The sequence below is a fragment of the Leptosomus discolor genome, chromosome 8 (genome assembly GCF_034619465.1).
Source record: "Leptosomus discolor isolate bLepDis1 chromosome 8, bLepDis1.hap2, whole genome shotgun sequence".
In the NCBI taxonomy this organism is placed as follows: Eukaryota; Metazoa; Chordata; class Aves; order Leptosomiformes; family Leptosomidae; genus Leptosomus; species Leptosomus discolor.
The window spans coordinates 34,856,200-34,874,931 of record NC_141398.1 but is presented as its reverse complement, the minus strand read 5'-3'; the positions used below and the strand labels follow the sequence as shown (position 1 = coordinate 34,874,931).

At 41.6% G+C, this 18,732-nt stretch overlaps 1 protein-coding gene across 1 annotated transcript in view; it reads left to right on the top strand.

Moving 5' to 3' along the window:
* JARID2 (jumonji and AT-rich interaction domain containing 2) overlaps nucleotides 1-18,732 on the top strand; it is a 99,155-nt gene that overhangs the window by 28,589 nt on the left and 51,834 nt on the right. Inside the window, exon 2 of the mRNA XM_086469572.1 lies at nucleotides 4,581-4,750. The gene's annotated coding sequence lies outside the window, so the exon portion shown is untranslated. The remainder of the gene's footprint in view (nucleotides 1-4,580; nucleotides 4,751-18,732) is intronic.

The following is an 18,732-nucleotide window of genomic DNA, read 5'->3' as shown; positions in this document are numbered from 1 at the left end:
AACACCAGGCAGTAGGAAAGCAGGAAACAATGAAGGTAAAAGTGAAGTTCAAGGAACAAGCGAAAGGTTGTGAGACCAACCAACAAGCAAATACTATAGTATATATAACAAGCAGGAAGTTTTGTGAAAACCTGCAGATTGCTGGAGATTAGAGAAAGTTTGAAAAAGATATTTTGTTTTACAAATCTCTTTCCAGTTGAGATGCTTCATATGAGGGCAACCTTTCAACCCTGGAATTTGTTATAAACAGATTAGTATGAATACATGTATATTATCAATTCAGTTGTGCATATTGTTCTTTGTGTGTGTTTTGTAGTACTTACCTTTGCTTTCACTTAAGAGATATAGAGTTATAAACTGAAAACAGTCAGATTTTTGTACCAATGTACAAAGAAATCTCTCATACTGATAACTTAATACTTGGTTTGTAGCTAACACAGCATGCGCTGTTATCTAGAGTATTAATGTTTACTAAATTTAACACAGACTGGTATTACTAGCCTGAGCTTTGCTTCGCAAAGAAAAGACAGCCTTTGTGTAGTAGGTGTTTTCTTCCTAAACATGTCCTGTCCTTCAAGCTAAAGGAATGGTGCTAGGATATTCTATTTTAAAAGACATTTCTGAAGTATTTTTAGCTAACACAAACTGTAGTGCAATTTTTTTAAAATATTAAACCAAAAATAAATTCCAGTCTAGAAAAGTATATTTTGCGTTGTAGAGAAATGTTTTCCGGCCTAGTCTTGTACATGTGGGATATTTTTGTGGTGAAGTTTTAGTCTCTGGCTGTAATTTGCTGTCTCGGACCTAAACAGTTAGTTCAGTGGAAGAGAAGCATACCAAAAGGAGGTGAGGCTTCCTTAGGCTCAGGCTTTTTTGAACATGTCATAGGTAAGTGTTCAAAGTCTCTCAAAAGCAGTAGAATGAAAATAATGTTCTGTTGAGGGAAGGGGAATTACTGTTTATTTTTAAATAGTCTGGATTTTTCTGGCTGCATGTTGGGTGTTCAGATGTGGTATTATTTTGAGTTCTTCCCTCATCGTTTTTACTTCTTGCAAGCTTTTTCTGTTTGCATATTTGCAAGTCTTAGGTAGTATATACCCTTTTGATGAGGACAGAGCAAGCAATTTATTTTGAGGACAGAAACAGCATTTTTATTGTTCTTTTTGCCACTCGTGCCACTCTGTCTTCCATTGCCAAATGCATGCCAAATAGGTCATTCCAGCAGAAATAGTTGCATTAGCAAGCAAAGAGCAAAGCCATATTGGTGGTCTTACGTGTATATCACACACAAAATGTCTTTTTGAGAACTTTATTGCTTCCTTACCTATTCTGCCTTGCTCAGAAGTAGCGCATAAGTGAGTACGATGGGCTGCTATGCTTGATCTAATGTAACCATAGTGGAGGGGTCCACCTCCTTTTTTGGCAGCAGCTTCGTGTTTATATTGGATTAAGTGTAATGTGAAACCGTACCCAGAATAATTGGTTTTATGCTTCTAGAGGTTTTCACGGGGACATACGAGGTTATTAAGATGCATATACTCCTTCATAAGGAAGCAGTTTTAAGTTGTTGCGCGTGTTTTGAAACGCATATGGTTTTCCTTTGCTGGCCCACCTTTGAAACTGGTAATCTTTACACAAATGTGGAGCGAAGGCCACTTAAAAGCTTGGGTTTTGTTTCCTAACCTTGGTGCTCCTAACCTTGGTGCCTCATCCTGATGTGTTGTAGCTACAGAATAGCTTGTTTCTTGCTCGTGGCTTGCTCTTTACACCCTCAGGCATTGAAATAGAGTCCTGTGGAGCACATGCCTATCCATGCAAAGAACAGTAGTTGTTGCAGAAACCTAAAGGATGCTGCAGTCACAAAGGGTGCCTTTGGTTTACTAGCTTTTTGTAAATCAAGTTGGTGATGCTTACATCCTGTAACTGCCCAGGGTTTTACTAAAAAAATGGGTATTTCATAAGGAGCAGGCCTGGTTTTGTGGCACCAGTGAGCTCAAACCAAGCAGGAGGAAGTACAGCAAACATCAACAGAGCTGTGAGAGGAGAAGCGTCTCTGACTCATCTGACCATATAGCAACAAGTCTCCACAGCCTTCCCAGGAAGCTCAGCGGTTCTTGGTCATAGCCTGAAGCCGAGTAGAGGGAATGTCTGGCATTTGCACTGGCCTCACTGAAATGAAGAGCTCCTGGGGAGCATGTGGCTGGTGAGGAACTGGTGATGCTGCCAGGCCAGACCACGTGCCCCTGCGGGAAGTGGGCGAGCACGAGTAGGGAATTGTTTGTACTGGGGAAGGACAGCTAGCAGAGGGTGTATTTTCAAAGACAGATCAAACCAGAAGTATTTTCAATTCACTAATTCATTTCATGTCTATGCCAAACTTACAAGTCGTTCCCTAATCCTCTTCCAATGCTCTAGGGACCAATAATAGGGATGCTGCAAACAGACCTGGCAGAGCCTTGCTGCAAAGGGTTAATATTGAACCATGAAACAGACTTAACCTTTACATTTTGGGGGGTGGTGGTGCCTGTGGATTCCTCCTCTCTGCTTATCTTTGATCACATGACCTTTGAGCAGGTAGTTTCAGAGATGCGGTGAGTGTATAGCAAATGGTTTTAACAGCCAAGCTGAGGGAGCACATCGATGGGGAAGATTCGCTGTGCAGATGAGAGCAGCAGGCAGGGTTGCTTCCTAACCTTTATAGTCTGGGTTTTGGCAAGAGAGCGTACATTTTGTGCAGAACAGAATCCAACACAAAGCGTTTTTCTCTGTCCGCATGTGTGGTTTTGGTGATAGAAATGTAGTTGGTTGAAATTAAAATCCCTTTCATCCTGTGCGGGAGTATTCCAACTGCTTGAAGGAATAGAGCTTTGCAATCTGGGTAATTTTATATTTCATTCTGAAAAGATAATTGTTCATAGGTACAAGGAAGTATATGTGTTCAATCGTCTTTCATTTCCAGTTCAGAAATTATAAGCACCGTGATAAAAAAAGTTGTAAGCACCATGCTGTATTTGCCATTGCGGAGATGAAAACGAGCTGTAAGAATGACTAGTGTTTTTTGTTGTTTCCAGGTGGGAAGTGGATAGTGAGGACACAGACAATTTTATGTGGAGTTTAGGGAGAAAATTGCTGATGCTGCTTTTGTTCTCTGTTGTCATTAGAGGATCTGTATATATGTATACAAATGCTGCTGGGATTATTATTTTTTTTTCTATTTTAGCCACAAAACCGTGGAAGTTTAAAATACAGTAACAAACCTCTTCTTACCCAACTATTTCAGTTTAATATCCATGAAAAAGAGGAGGTTTGCCAATTGTGTTTCATCCATACTGAACAATAACTGTGCTTTCCTTAAGTCATAACAGTCAAGCCTGCCATGAAGTGACAAGACCTGGCTTTTCCTTCAGTGTTATATGATATGTGTTTCAGTTTGACATTATGTAAATACTGTGCTATTAGGGAAGAAAATGACATAAAATTGCATCCTTTCTCAATGAGGTTTTAAGTTCTTTCAGTAGCTTCTCTCCTTTTTGAAGCTGTAATAAAGATCATAATTAGAATCCCAGTTGCTTAAGTGAGAAATTAGCATGTTCTTAAATGCTGAGCTGAGTCAGGTTCCCAGCGAGACCCCCTCCGGGTATCTGTCCTGCCCCAAAGCGGTTTCCCTAATACCAATTTGCGTTCTAGACGTATTAAAGAAAATCATATTCATTGCCACCTAGCAGTTAATCAGAGCCTTCAGATAGGCTTGAAATAATATTATAATTTGCAGCGTGACTGCCAAAACCACCTACATCTGTTCATTTCCTATAGCCGTACCAGGGCATGCTCTAAAACTTACCAGAGAGTGTCAGGCCATTGCCCAGTACGAGGACTGAGACAAGTTCACTCGGTGCACGTCCTTCATTCTTACAAATTTGTCACGTATACTACTTAACCCCACACCGGAGCCCCTTGTCTTCTAGGCTGTGGCCAAGGGAACAAAAATCTAATGGCTTTCACTTGATATTTTCCCTGTCAAAAATACCTTTCCCTAAAAGTTTTGATTTGTTTTTGTAGAACTGGACACTAACATAGATACCTTATCTATTATTATGTATTTTACCATGTAAATTAAATTCTAGCAGATTGGAATAAATTAAAATCTTAATGGGGCTGAAATAAACCTCATTTGTAAATTAATTAAAAACAAGAAGCAAAGAACACTAACACTTAAAAATAAAGGTATTTTCATGGTGCAAAATACAGATTTAATTTCCAAATAAGTGAATTGTAAGTGGTAATTGTGTGATGTGCAAGAAAATACTTGGAACATATGAAATAAATGTAACAGATTTTATAGTCAAGATGTTCCCTTTCTGTTTTTCCAAATTGTTGCAGAAGATACCAAAGGGTAAAGCAAATAAAATACTGTCTTTGCAAGTGACTCAGGTGTGGTGGGAGATGGATTCAGATCTCTTTCTTTCTTTCCTTCTTTCTTCCTTTTTTTTTTTAAAAAAAAACACAGTGGATTTTTACATTCTAACGTGTCTCTTGCAAGTTCTGTCTAACGTGCTTCTGATATTCTCTTGTTTCCACAGGCCAAGGCTGCAAGCACAAAGGAAGTTTGCTCAGTCCCAGCCAAACAGTCCCAGCACAACTCCAATAAAGATAGTGGAGCCGTTGTTACCCCCTCCTGCCACTCAGATTTCTGACCTCTCCAAAAGGAAGCCCAAGACAGAAGATTTTCTCACGTTCCTCTGTCTTCGAGGTAGGAGTCTTGCAGCAGCCTAGGGGGACAGTCTCATTAAAAGAATGAGCTGTAGCACTGCACACCGAGCAGCAGCTAGACGAATGTACTGGTGCTACACTTGAATATATTGTGTGAATTTCAGCTCTCAGCAGTTTGACTCTATCTGCAGCAGGAGCATTCAGGTTCATGGTTGTAAAGACCATAAAATGAGGCTGGTAATAGTGCGAAAGGAAATTTCTTTTATGCTTAGCACTCTGTTACATTGAATGGGTTTTTGTGTGGCTCTCTTAAGACCTCCCCATCCTCTTTTGTTTTGTCTGACTATAAACTGAAGAAGTGCTTAACTTGCCTGAGTACTTGTTCCTGTAAGAGGAGAAATCTGGTTGGAAATTCCCCTTCTCTACCTACTCACTGTCCTTTGTTGTTCAATCTGAGTGAGGCTTTTCATTTGACAGGGGGTGGAGGGGTTGCTGTTGTTCTCAGCTGCCCCAGGAGCCGGATTGTTCCCATGGTGATAATTAAAACAGGTGACCTCCTCCACTCTGCAAACCAAGTGCAGACGAGGCAGCAGAAGTTGTGCAGAGAGATACCCAAATTGTCTCACAGTAACAGGTGACTGAGCCTGGCTGGAGCTCTATGGTGTGTGTCTGGGATCACTGGTGTGCGTCTGTGAGCCGGCATGTCAGAGTTGGGGATCTTAGGTGGTGAGGTACAGCTGACTGTCCTGATTAAGCTAAAGACGGAGACCTTACCTGAGTGGTCATTTTTCTTGGGACTTTCCATGGCCCTGTGTCCCAAGTCATGTACTGAAGATAGCATCTTTCAGTTCAGTCTCCCAGTTGTCATATTAGCTCTCGTGGTATATTTCTGTTTTGGCAGGTGCCCCCCTATCCCCATAGCCAGTCACTGTTTCATCCTTGATGAACAATGCCTCTTGCTGTTGTTTTGTCCCATGACCTGCTGAAAGAGTGTGCATTTGTTGCAGATAGGTCTTGTCTGCAAAAGTCTTATCTAGTGGATTGAAGCCTTCAAAGCTTGTGTTTGAGTTCTCCTTTGTGGTTCTGAGGTCTCCATTGCATTTGCGAGCAGCACTGGTCAACGCCACCCGTAGCTTCCTGCTGAGGCTTTCTCACCTTAATGCAGCATGATGTGACTTCTTTTTTTTCTTCTCTTCTGTGAGATTTTAGGCTAGTGGTAGCTTTAGACTGCTTGCTAATTTATCTGTCTTGACTCTGGTCCAATATGGAGCTTCCATCCTGTTGGGACTTCTGGCAAAGCAAGTGGGTGAAGGGGATGGAGGGGGGTGGTTTGCTAGCTTTTGTGTTTGTTTAAAGGATTGCAAGGAGCAGAATCTAATGGAGTTTAAAGTGGCATCACCGTCCTCTGAAATTTAATCTGTGAAAATGTATTTCTAATTTAGTCTGCTGTGAGGTTGATCAGTCTGTTGGCAGCATGTCACTGCTGTGATCTGGGCCAACTGTCACAGTTGTTGGTGGGAAAATTCAGATGGTGGGGGTGTGTGTGTATGTGTGTGAGCACACATGGCTGCATTCACACGCTTGTTTCCACTGCTTGCTAACTAAGCATGTGTTATTTATAGCTTTAAAGGCACTTGCACTTAAAGAAAGGCAACCTGTGTGGGGATGTGACTTATCTCCATTTTTATTTCCTGCTGTCTCTTAGCGTTCCACTTTAACAATGCAAATAGGAAGCACAGGTACTTTTGTCCTATTCCCGTGCTTCATTCAGAAGGTTTGTTGGGGTGGGGTTTTTTTTAGTTTTAATTTTAATCAGTGACTGTTTAGCTCTTGCACCTGTAATTTTCTTCTTTGTTATTCATCTGTAGAATAATTAATGTTTTGTACTGTCAATTAAGAACTTGCAATTCATTCCTAATTTTTTCAATATGCAGGAGGAGTACTTACATATTTCAGACAACACGTGCTTTCAGACAGCAAGATCCCAATTACAATTTTATTAAAAACCACGAGGGAAAATCTGCTCAGAGTGCTGCACATTGCATGTTCTTGGTCTGCTTAAACAGGCTGAAGAAAAGCAGAAAGGGGAAGCTGTAAGCTCTCTGTTTCAGCACCTCCACAAACTTATTGCTCCATCACCCCTGTATAAATCCCGAAAAGAGCCAGTAAAACCAGAGGTTCATCTTCTTGGACATCTGCTACCTGGATGTGTTTCTGTGGAGGAGTGGGAGAGTGGCTGTGGCTTGGAGGGAGGAGGACTGGGGTTTTTGAGGTTGGTATTAGCATGATTCTAGCTTCAGTGTCTGAACTTCTGTGTCCTTCAGGAGGTCCTGGCTGCCTGAAAGTGTGCCTGTTTGGTCCCTTGGAAGGTTTAGTTCCAGATGGTTGTCTCTTTTGGTATGCCCATAGGAAAAAAGGAGGTGGAAGCTTGTTCTTAATATGCTTGCAGGGAGTTCATGTAGCAGCCTACTGGTACATCCAGCTCCAGAAGTGGCCTTCTGGGGCACTGGTGGGCTGCACTTCTGGTGGTACCCAGAGAGCTTGGAGAGTGAAGAACCAGCAGGTTACTTAAAACCTGCGTAGGGAAGACTTGTGATGTTTTTGGAAGGGGTTTGTTTTGGTTTTGAGCCTCTGTGCTATTATTTATTGAAGTGTTGAGGGTTTCAAAATTGCTTGCATGGTGGGACATGTTGTCGTTCTGACTTCTGTCCAGATATGTCTGTCCAGCCCTGGCTGTTTGCGCTGTCACAGTGAAACACAGCATACAGTTACATGGAAATAAGAGCACACTCACAGGGTGGAAGTTCAGCACTTTGAAAATTGTTTAGTAATAAGTGTAGTAGTGATAAGATCCAGGACGGTAAATCCTCATATTTGTGTAATTTTTAAATTTTTCTTTTATTTTTTTTTAATTTGGGACTCTCTTAGGTCCTTCAAAATGCTCTGATTATATAGTCCCTGCATTTTCTTCAGCAAGGGGAATTTTCTCCAGAACTGGTGGGAAAACAGCTCTGTGGTCATGTCTCTGTCCTTGTCCCACCACACCCAGCAGCAGTGTCGGAAGCACAGTGTAAATTTGTCACATCATGTCAGCATGTGCTTTCATTTTCTATTTTTAAATAGAGACATTTAAAAATCCCATCACCACTACAAGTTCACCCTTCAGTAGTCTGGGGGGGGATGTATTTTAAGTGGCAGCAGCTGAAATCTGTGGGTGATGGAGCAGTACTGTCGTGTGACAGTGTGGAAGAAAGGCCCTTGATGTGCATAAGGTCCCGTGCTTAGGAAAAGAAGTCCCATTTACCTGGCCTTATGCTATGTGTCAGAAAATCTAATGATTCAAATCGCTTTTATTTACTTTTTTTTTTTTTAGCATCTTGTAATTTCAAAGGGAGATAATTTAACCAAGATGACCTGCCTGGTTTCATTATCCGGAATACTAGGGGCTTTAGACATATTTTTAATTAGTTTGTGTTTTGAACTCTTGATTTGATAATACAATGTACTAATTACTTCTTAAAAGGTAAGCGGAGCAGAATGAAAAAGCTGTAGCAGTTGATGAATATCTGAGCACCCTGGAATACATCTAACTGACCAGACTTGGCAAGGCTCCCCTACTTTCTATTATTTTTAAAACTCTTTTTTTTTTTTTTTTTTTTTTTAAAATTTTTATTAAATCGTGACCTAGAATTGCCAACACAAGATGGAAGGGAATAGCACAGATATCTCTGAAGTGTTTGTCTGCAGCATTCTTATCTTTAAATAGCTTCTTTGAGGGAGCCCGTATGCCCTTTGCCAGAGGCATAATTAGTATCTCTCAGCAGTGTGTGTAGATACAAGTTTGTCATCTCCGTGCGGTTGTACAACGGCTTTCACTTTTACTGTATTTTCTGCCTCTGACCAAATTTTTCTTAATAGCTTCCATAACAGTGCATTTAAGTTACCTTTACTCTTCATAATTATTTACGAGTTAAAAATATTGCTAGTGGAATAATATGCGGCTAAAGAGGGAAGGAGAAACAACTCCCTGTGAGCAATAGATGTTTGGCAAAAGGTGATAACAGGAAGGCTATGATTAGGAGCCTGTGTTTTAAGAAGTTTTCCCATGATCAGTTTTCTAATTAAGCCAGGCTTCTGGGAGTTACATGCTAGAGAATTTCAGGGATTCCTAAATAAATATGGTTTAATTGAGATCTCACAAATTGGGTTTTCAGGCTCTTTTAACAACTGTTCTGCAAAACACATGACTGTTTATTTTCTTTGAGCACTGCAGTGGCTTAATGAGCTGATGATTTATTACAATTGGGCGAAACCAAAATAGAAAATCTCACTACAGCACGCTTGCCCAAACTTCATTAACTTCTAAATCTCAGTGCCCCAGTTCTCTTGCGCTTTGCTCTTAAACAGGCTTTTTACATTTTTAAACGCCTTGTTTGGGGGCTAGGCTCAGGGGCCTTTGATCCCAGTCTGCTCTCTTGAGTCTTAATAGGAAGGGTTGCCTGTGCCAGTAGATACCTGCAGAGGTTTTCCATGACAGCAGGAGAGCCCCCAAAATCAAAAACTTGGGAGCTCTTAATTTAGAAAACAGCTGTTAATTTGCCTAGCTTTTAACAAGGTAGAAGGTACGTTTACCTGGGGGTTCAGTATCAATAGGTACACCGGACTTAGAGAGCCCGTGACTGCATCAATCACAGTCTGAAGCACCAGTCTTCCAAGGGAGCATATTGCCACCATGGAGACATGCTCGCCGGATCAGAGTAAGCACATTAAATAAGCACAGCAACTTGATTAGGCTGGAAGCAAAACAATGAAATGCTGACACTGTCCAAAAATGTGAACTGCTTTGCAGTCTGGGTTAGTTTTTATAATTCCAAAATAATATTAAAACCTGCAGATGTTCAATAATTTGTTTAAAATAGTGGAAGACAACATTTTATTGGTTTTTGTTGTTAAATCATTTGGTATTTGAGACTAAAATTTTAGGATAGACTAAAAACACAAGAATAAATAATAATTTCTGCTCTGGTGAGACCCCATCTGCAGTACTGTGTCCAGCTCTGGAGCTGTCAGCACAGGAAAGACATGGACCTATTGGAGGAGGGCCACAAAAATGATCAGGGGGCTGGAGCACCTTCCCTATGAGGAAAGGCTGAGAGTTGGGGTTGTTCAGCCTGGAGGAGGCTCCGAGGAGACCTTACAACCGTCTTCCAGTACTTAAAGGGGGCCTGTAAGAAAGAGGAGGGCAATCATTTTATCAGGGCCTGTTTCAACAGGACAGGGAGCAATGGTTTTCAACTGAAAGAGGACAGATTCAGATATAAGGAAGAAATTTTTGACAGTGAGAATGGTGGAACACTGGCATAGGTTGTCCAGGGAGGTGGTAGAAGCCCCATCCCTGGAAACATTCAAGGTCAGGTTGGACGGGGCTCTGAGCAACCTGATCCAGCTAAAGATGTCCCTGCTAACGGCAGAGGGTTGGACTAGATGACCTTTAAAGGTTCTTTCCAACTCAAACCATTCTATGATTTTATAATTGTATGAAACTTCAGGGTGTGGAATCTTAATTGCACAAACCATTTAATAAAAAAAAGTTTGCATTTAATAACTGTAATCTCACAATTTCAAAGGTCTCTTTTAAAGTTAGAATATAATGTTGAAGTTTAAAATATGAGATATTTCTCGTATGTGTAACCATTTAGTCTACCTGTGGAATATGCTGCTCTGGGCTTGTAACTAACTCTCATGGTGCTTTAGGACAAGAGTAATTTAATCAGTGTTGGCAGGGAGAAATGAATATGCTGGCTCACAGTGAACAGCATGTGTATGAAGCACACAGGGAAAGCCTGGTGACCAACACCATAGCATTATTCCTTCCGAGGGGATGGGAGTGCTGCTGGAGGGTCATCCCTCCAGGTATGCAGCGGAGGATGGGTCTTCACATCAGTGTGTGCCTAGTGGGAGATTTAAGAGGTGGGAAGAGCTGCTGAGTGCAAGACAGTAGCCTGTGTGCGGTACTACAGCTGAATCGAAGTTTTCTCTCATTCTTCCTGTTTTGTGGCCCCTTTCTGATGTTACTGATTCCAGTATCTACCGCTGCAAAAAGCTACAGGATGAAATTAGCTTGTTGAAACAGGAGACAAGTCTTGGGGTTCAGCCTTTGTATTTGCCACAGACTCACTCCTGAGTTCCTCGGCGAGCTGTTTAGTTTTTCTGCAAAATGAGGATAAATGTGTAACACTGTATATAGGTGTTGGTGTAGCTGGACGTTGATTACGGGTGACCTACTGGCATAAAGTCAGAGCGCTGAGATTGTGGCAGCAGCACTTTGAAACCTTGCTGCCCACAGTTTTCAGTGCCCAGGTGGGCAATGTAAAATACCCTGGCAAAGGCAATTCCTGCCCTTCTTCCCAGATGGAAACCTATGAGCCTGCTTCTGTAACCTGTGAACCTACTTCAGTGCTCTCCGAAGGACTTATTTTGTGCCAGGGACGGGGCTCAGGATCTGTTTGTTATGAAACACAGCCTGGTAGTCTTTTGGGAATGGCAGGGTGGTGGTTTGGGACTTGCAGACTTGTCTTGTTCATGATGGAGGGGAAGATAGAGTCAGAGGTTGAAGTGTGTGTGGAAAGGGTTGGTTTTGAGGTTCACTGCCAAGTCTAGCCAGGTCAGTGGAGGTAAATTGCTTTGAGATTGTCAGATATGAATTGTAGATGTGAGAAGTGCTCTACTTGTCTTTTTTTAAAATATTCAGTAGTCTTACTCTGGTGTGTATTTTGTTAATTTTGGAAAGTGAACCTTTCACTTTTTTCCCTGCAGATTCACGCATTTCCCCACCCTTACTCCATTTCCCTAGAAAAGGAACAATTTTCTTTGGCTTTTTGCTTTTAGATCTACTGCTTTGAAGAATCGTCCGAGAAGATGAGGTTTATGTCACTACACTAGCCGATAAGTTAGCTGTAACACTAAGCATCTTGTGATTTGTACATGGGCTGAGGAAGGGAGAGTTTGACCATTGGTGTGTTTGAGCTCTGCTTTATTTCTGTACTTGGGATGGCCTTTTCCTCCCTCTCACTGAGGCACCAGAGAGCTCCCTCTGGGTCTGTTTCTGCAGGTGGAGTCAGACAAGTAAAATACAATTGCTCTTTCCTATAGAGTTTATGCAGTTCATTCTCTTTTAGCGTTGCTTTGTGAAACGACCATAAAGTGCGGGCATAAATTACATTTATTCGCACTTCGGGGACTTGGCGCTGTCCTGCCGAAATGTAATAAGTAGGACGTATAATAAATGAGAAGCAGGCCCTAAATTTTAAGCATTGAGATGTGAGTACATTAGGAGCATTTGGGAGGCAAGGTTTTTTCCACCTGCATACAACCCCAAAATGGGGCCGTGTGTCAGAGGAGAAGCCAAACCTCTGTATGCAGCTCATTGTAGGGCTTGGCATGCCGTGTGTTTATTGGGGCAGGCTTAAGTCCCACATACCTTGACCTGCCTTGTGCTTAAATCATTCTGATGTCTTAAATTGTTTTAAGATTTTTCCAAAGCACATCTGGGTTATGTTTAATTGTTAGGAGGAAAAAAAAAGAGGAGCTAGAGGGGAAGTTGGTATAAATAATTCATGGAGAAGAATCCTCCAATTTTGCAGAAACCACAGCCCAAATTACAGAGAAGGCTCTTGGATTGAGATGATTTTTGTTGTGGTTGTAACATACCAGGTTTTGAATCCTGTCCAGATGAAAACATTTGGTTTGTACTTCAGTAAATATTGCAGAAACACTGCCATCTAATTCTGAAGAGTAATGAAATAGTGCTTTTGGCAAAGCACATGCACTTTCCGTACTGCTGATTCCACTCTTCAGATCCAAATTCAGAGTTTTTTTAATGTTTAGCTAGTCCAAGACAAAAGTTAATGTAATTTAATGAGAAACAAAACATACCATAATTTAGGAGGGAAAATTACACATTTGTCAAATAAAAAAAGGTTAATAACCTCATTAGTCAAATAAAATGGCTGAAAACCAGTATAGTTTATTCTATTAATCAGGCACTTGCTGCTGAAGTCAGTGCATCCGTATGTACAGGTTGCATAAGCATCAATTCTGCCTACTTTTAGTAGCAAGCCTGAATTTTGCACGTGCAAAGGTTAGCACTTTTCCAAGAAAACTGCTAAAAGCAGTGCCGTGACTTAAAAAAACCCCCATATTTTACTTTGTACATCTTGTTGTATAAGCACCACATTATTATAACGGAGGACATAACATACGTTTGTCATCCTTTCATATGCATTAGGCAACACTTTGTGTATAGTTGTGGTAATTGTTTTTCCTATATAGTTAGATTTTCTTTTGTGTTGCTCTTACAATAGGAAGGAAGACAAAAATACTCGAGAGAGTTTCAATAATGAAGCTGCAGATACTGACAGAAACAGTTGCCAAACATACTTCATTTTTTAAAGAGCTGAGTATCTTCCCTTTTTGTAACGATTCCTAGCTCATTGTAACCATGATGAGTGAATTTAAAAAAGACAACTCATCATTAAGGATTTTCTCAAAATTTGCCAAGCACACTGGTATCTGATCACAGGAGCATAACTCCTGGTCTGATACTGGTGAGGAGAGAGTATCCGGGGTTCTCTTAGCTGTCTGCTTTTTCTGTGTGTCTTGCAGTCCCTTACATCAGCCATTTGTTAGGCTTTCAAAATCACATGACAAGGGCCAGCATTGATGATCTGGCTTTCCCGCAGTGGTTTGGAGGTGGGGGAGAGGGCTGGGAAGTTCCGTGCAGGTTGCTGCATGGCCTTGGCCATAGCTTTTCTGCTCTCGACTGTGAGTTAACAGCAACTTGTTAAGCAGGAAAAGGTGAGTGACACGTGTCCAGATCAGGGCAGCAGGTCAACAGGACTATCAGACTGATACTCCTGTTAAAGCTACTCAATACAACATGTCCTTCCTGCTTTACTGTATTTATTACTATTTAATGTCAGCAGTTCTTTTGGTACCTGCCTTCTCTGTTGCTCCTGCAGCCTGTGTCTGTCTGCTAATGTATCTCTTGCTGCTCACCTCTTTCTACAGCCCCAGCATGTCTGAGCGGTTCCCTTCTTCTGCTCTGCTGCTGCATGCCTTCTTTCAGCTTGCTGCTTCTGCCATGGCATCTCCTTTCTTCCCAACATGTTGCAATTGCCTCGTCCAGTTCTCTGATGATGGCACGTGCTTTTATGCAGATATTGATGCAAAAAACCAAAAAACACAAACAAAAAATAAACCAGCTGTCTTGAGGGGGAAGAAACCAAGCCATTTAGGAAGTATATGCCTAGACATCATCAGGACAGGATGCAAAACATGCAGATTGGAAACATACTGCGTTTCATGTTTTGTTTAATAACAAAGTGATATATTAAGCTAAACATTCAATAAGAAAAAGTGTCCACAGAAATTTTCCAAACCTTTCCTTGAGGGCTTGTAACATTACATTACAGTTACAGCATTTATTAATGGACTTCAGTTTCCTTAGTCTAGGATTTTAATCTGAATCAGTTCCTTGATCCAATTCACCACATGGCCCCACAAAAAAATTATACTGCCACAGTCAAGGTGGTGGCACAGGAATAACAACAACAGGCCAGCTGGAGTTGGATGCTCTGTAGACCATTTTTGATGCCAAGAAAAATGTCCATGCAGGCACAGACAATCTAGATGGTTCCTTGTATGAAATGTCTTCTAAATAAGTGGTGGGAAGTCAAATTTTACTTTCTAGATTACTATTGGATTTGCTGAGTGAGCAGGTTTTTCAGGCACCTGCTGATCGGGTGTGCGGCGGAGTGGGTTTCTCAATGCAGAGCGCTGCTCATATGCTTTCCCGGGGTGCTGACAGGCTGCTCCCTGGCTCTCTCCTTTCATCTGCTGCAGTGCCCATGGTAGCAGCTGCCTGCACAACTTGGGGGCTCCTGGCACGGAGGGAGGCTTGTAAAGTTCAATACAGCCACAGACTCTCGTAACTGTCTTGCAGACTTTCCTGCTGTTTTCTTGGGGATGGAAAGCAAGGAAGGGGGGAATTAGATACCTAGAGTGCTGGGACCTGGCATGCACAACCTCCCAGGCATAGCTGGTGCCCTCTATTTGGAGCATTACAGCTCTTCTCTTTTACTGTTGGTTGTTTAGATTGCCCTGGGTAGGCTTTGAGAATCACACCTTGGTGCTGGGGAGGGCAAGAGGAAAAGGAGGCGTGATTGCTCATCTTCACTGTTGCTGTCTGGCTGGCAAAGTATGTGCAAGAATGAACTAGCATAGCTGCCCCATGGGTTTCTGTTGCTGAGTGCGTCTAGGCAAAGGCACAAATGTGCAGAATATTGTGTTGTAAGTTAGAAAATCAAGCAAATGCCTACAACAGTATGTTCTGTTCCTCTATTTCCATGAGAGGAGTTTTGGGGGGTTCTCTTAGCTTTTTTGCTTGGTGTAAACCACCAGTCCACGCCAGCTGCTCACACGTACACATGTTAGATGTTGCTTAATCAACATAATTGTCATTCTTTAGCTTGAATGAAATCACAGTGTACTTACAGGCTTGTCTTTCCTTCCGTTTGCTTATAAAAAGAATTTGCAGTATATTGAGCAGCCTGTTTCAGTATTTTAAACTGGTGTTTTCTCAGCCTTTTGGACATGTTTAACCACATAGAGTTAAAGTGGTTTTAACCACCTGAACCTGAAGGTGTGAATATTCTCAGTCTTTGAGGCTATTCCAGAACCAAAATCTTACTATAAAAGACAATGATAAAAATGATTCTAATACAAAAAGTAAGCAAGAAAATTCATAGCTTTTACATTTCTTTCAGTGTCTTTCATCCGTAACAGTGCTTAAATGCAAAGCGCTTAAACACTTAAACTGTGCTTAAAAAAATAATAATGCACGAGTCCAGCCTTTTTTCTGTTTTGCAAGTCTACTTTAATAAATATGTAGGAAAAATTGGGAGGGGTGAAGGGGAGGAGGCAACCCAGACTGAATGCCAGCTTTTCTTTGAGGTCTTGTATTGCAGAGCACTTAGATCAGTAAAGTGAGGGCTAGCAGGACTCTCCTGTGTTATTGGACGTTGTTAGTCTAATTTCGCTGGATATGTACTTCCCAAACACTCCTAGCTGTCCCAGGAATGCAGTTTAACCATTGTTGTTCATAGTTCTCGATGGGAAGAATCAAAAAAATCTCATTCTGACCAAAGATTTATGCACTGAGATTACGATTGCACACCAGGAGTTAGGTGAGGTTTATATATGCTCTCACACTTGGGTTAGACCCTGCCTCCTTTCTAAGCAGAATGACACAGTACTATGTTTTATTCTACATTTTAAAAAAGAAAAAAGATTGTTATTGTAATAACACTTGTGTCGCAGGGGATAATTTTTTTGCTGGCTGCTGTTGAAAGCAGCTGACAAAAAAGCTCAGGGATGTGGAACTCTAGGGAAGATGAGGCTTGGAGAATAGATCCTGTATCTGGTCGCCTATTTTAGTGTCTCAGAAGGATAAAATTTCTGACTATCTCTCTAATTATAACAAAGAGATTTCAGTCTGTGTGTGAATCTAATTTTGAGGGCTCCTAACAGTAAGTTGCTTTTACTGCCATCATTTGTCAATGCATTAATGCATGGATGGTGCCAGACTTCGGATCCTGATTAGAACAGATGCACGGTACAGACTTGCAGAGCTAACAACTTCTGAATCCTTACCACAGACTTGGGTACCTAGATGGAATAAAAAAGACATTTTATTTCTTAGGCAGCACTGTCCTAGAGTAACTGTTTTGGAGTCTTCTAGTTAGTTGCTGTTGAGACTTAAAGTTTCTCCTCTTCAAGCAGAAGAATTAATGTGCCTCTCAGCACCTCTTATGTACTATGGTTGTTGCTTAAGAGTGTGCCAAAAAGTTCCAGGCTTGCATAAAAAATGCAAAGTTTTTTGTTTCCTTAAGTTGCTACAGCTCCCATGCCTTGAAATACGTCAGCAGTCTTAATTTGATCATTAGTCTGTATAGATCTAACAGTTGTGGCATGCCAACGGCTTTCCCCCTACGATAACCATATGTGTCCATGCAGTTATGTCTAGGTTGGATGGATTAATATGTACGTTATTTCAGGGCGAAGAATCGTCATGCCCTAGGTACTGCTGCAGTGTTTCTCGTAGCTGTCCGAGGGCTACCACCGATGCACAGCACGGAGTGCTGGTGGAGAGTTTCTTTCTGCTTCTCTTCAAGGCAGCCACAGTCCCAAAGGGACCGTTGTAGAACCCAAGAGCAAAGGCCTTTACAGATGGGGGCTAAGTCCCACACAGCCGCTCACTCGCTCCCCACCAGTGGGGTGGGGGAGAGAACTGGAAGGGTAAAAGTGCAAGAACTCATGGGTTGAGATGAAGACAGTTTAACAGGTAGTGCAAAAGCCGTTCACGCAAGCGATGGAAAACAAGGAATTCATTCACTGCAGGCGGGTGTTCAGCCGTCTCCAGGAGGACAGGCACACGTAACGGGGACTTGGGAAGACAAACACCGTCGCTCCAGACGTCCCCCCCTTCCTCCTTTTCCCCCAGCTTTATATGCTGAGCGCAATGTCATATGGTCTGGGACATCCCTTTGGTCAGTTAGGGTCAGCTGTCTTGGCTTTGTTCCCTCCCAACTCCTTGTGCACACCCAGCCACTCACTGGTGGGGTGGGGTGAGGAGCAGAAAAGGCCTTGGCTCTGTCTGAGCACTGCTCGGCAATAGCTAAAACATCCCTGTGTTATCAACACTGTTTTCAGCACAAATCCAAAACACAGCCCCATGCAAACTACTACGAAGAAAATTAACTTCATCCCAACAAAACCCAGTACACTTAGGAGAGGATGGTTCATTGCGGAAACAGCCTATCCCAGTTTTTGTCCATATTTAGATATCCATTCATTAAAACGTGTTTCGTACAAACCTGGTGGGAGCAGAAAATACCCAAAAAGAAGCTTTAGTTAGCTGTTGGCAACTGCAACACCAACAGCTAAAAATCAAGCAAAAAACCAGGATTGCTGTTGTGAAGAGCTTGAAGCCAGAAGTGTTTCCTAAGGAAGTGTCAGCCAAATAGCCACTATCTTGTGTTGTTGGTCTGTAGCCCAGCTATCTGTCCTTTGTTTTATTTAGCTAGAGGAAAATAATTGCAGTGATAAGTCCTCATTCTCCTCTTCTGTTGACTTTCTATTTTTTTTCTCTTTCTTCACTAAAAAAAAATATCTCTTTGTGAGTAAATAGAAGCCTCCTAGGGCACCTGTACTTCCAGGGGATAGACAGAAGACTCATTTGAAAGTAGAAACTGGTATTGGGCATAAGGGAAAATGTCCATTAGTTGTCAGCAGTAACATTTAAAAATAGTTATTAGATTGCTAGTTATGTATAGATAGCTATTAGATATGCTAGTCCTGGTGCAGTGCAGGGAAACCTGTACGCTGTTGCATGACATGTGTGAAAGAAATTTTGTGCAAGAGTTACGTTTAAATTACAACTCTGTATTGTGTTAAGCTTGTGAATCCTCACTTCTCTCTCACTGAATCACATGTTGTAGCTTACCCTTCTGCAAATGAGGCAGGTTAGGGGGAGCATCATGGGAAGTAAGCAAGAGATGAGAAGCAACATCCTCCAGAGGAGCGCCCGGGGAATCAGGAGACCTTTGCTCTTTTCTCACCTTTTCCAAGGACCTGCTAGGCAAATTTAAGCGTCTCAATGTCTCGGGTTTTTCTCTTTGTTTAAAACTGAACCAGATTACTGCAAAACATTGTGTACAATACTGTAGAGGTATGCAAAACATTGTGAAGTTTAAATACTAATATTTTATTATAACAATAACCTGAAAATGTTGCCAGGGTGCAGATTGATTTCTAAATGCTCTTTTTTCTTCTGTGTAGAAAAGCTGTAAGCTTCTAGTTCGTGCATTAAGACTTCAGTAAGGCACTTAAGCACGCATTTGAAATTAAGCATGTGCATTAGTCCTTTTCTGAATACACAAAGCTATTAATTAGGCCTTGTAG